This window comes from Propithecus coquereli, unplaced genomic scaffold (assembly GCF_000956105.1).
Source record: "Propithecus coquereli isolate 6110/MARCELLA unplaced genomic scaffold, Pcoq_1.0 Scaffold47, whole genome shotgun sequence".
NCBI lineage: Eukaryota > Metazoa > Chordata > Mammalia > Primates > Indriidae > Propithecus > Propithecus coquereli.
This window is the reverse complement of record NW_012150507.1, coordinates 6,235,073-6,236,141: the sequence shown is the minus strand read 5'-3', so window position 1 is coordinate 6,236,141 and position 1,069 is coordinate 6,235,073. Positions and strand designations below refer to the sequence as shown.

At 32.9% G+C, this 1,069-nt stretch overlaps 1 protein-coding gene across 1 annotated transcript in view; it reads right to left on the bottom strand.

Annotated features, from left to right (window-relative positions):
- DDX4 (DEAD (Asp-Glu-Ala-Asp) box polypeptide 4) overlaps positions 1-1,069 on the bottom strand; it is a 95,963-nt gene that overhangs the window by 84,837 nt on the left and 10,057 nt on the right. The window lies entirely within an intron of this gene.

Below are 1,069 nucleotides of genomic sequence, written 5' to 3'. Positions count from 1 at the left end.
ACAGCAAAGTTGTGACAGAGACTGTAAGACTGCAAAATCTAAATCATAAACTTAAAAATTTACTAGCTAGCACTTTATGGAAAGAGTTTGTTGATGCCTGACTTAGGAGTCTGGTCATTTGAGTTACCCAAATGCTTGAAAAGTACAATCAAATACCATTAATAGGTAAATAAAATCTGACCAAAGTAACACACGAATAAATCAATGCTGGCTAATCACAATATATATAGTTTACAGCGTTCCATATATTACATTATACTCATCAAAACTGTACAGAGTAGAGCACAGAGTGAGATTAGTGGGTAACAGTTTCTACAGTAAAATACTATGTAAATTTTAAAAACCTCCACTGTTCATATAAAGTGAAATAATATATTCACATTTTTCAAAAGGAATTAACTCTAAAGAAAATTCACTTATGCACTGAAAACAATTTGTCTATCTATGCATCCTGCTGCTGCCCTGCAAATCCAATTAAGTGGTGTGTCCCTCAACTATAAGGTCAGAATATTCATGGTTAATTTCAATCAAACTTGTCACAACAGTAGTTGAAGATTGTCTTTGGTGGTCTCAAATACTGACTAGTCCATTTTCCCCACTTTCATCTCAAAAAAATTTATTCACTATTACTGCACTTTGGCAGTGGTATAATGACTGCTGGATTTTAAAAATTCAATTTTTGTTATAATATCAATAGCTGAATGCCAAGTTAATTCTGGAACCTTCCAACATTTCTGAGGTTATCTCTGGATTAACAACCTGAGTAATTTTTTTCTCACTTCTAACTCCTAGAGTGTCCTTACCATTAATCTACTCCTTTATTTCCTCTCACATAAGCTTCTTCTAATTAGGACAAAACCTTCAGAATAGAGCTCTGAAATTCTTGCACATGACAATCAGAATTTAATAATTTAAGAACAAAAGGTGATCTAAAACCTCTGGATGATACCTTATAATCAACTGACTTCATTAGAATTAATCAACTGTATTAGAATAGTCACAATGTTCCCTCAAGTAGATTCATTTAAGTAAGTCCCAAAGCTGTAGAGAGTACATCAAGGTAGGCATC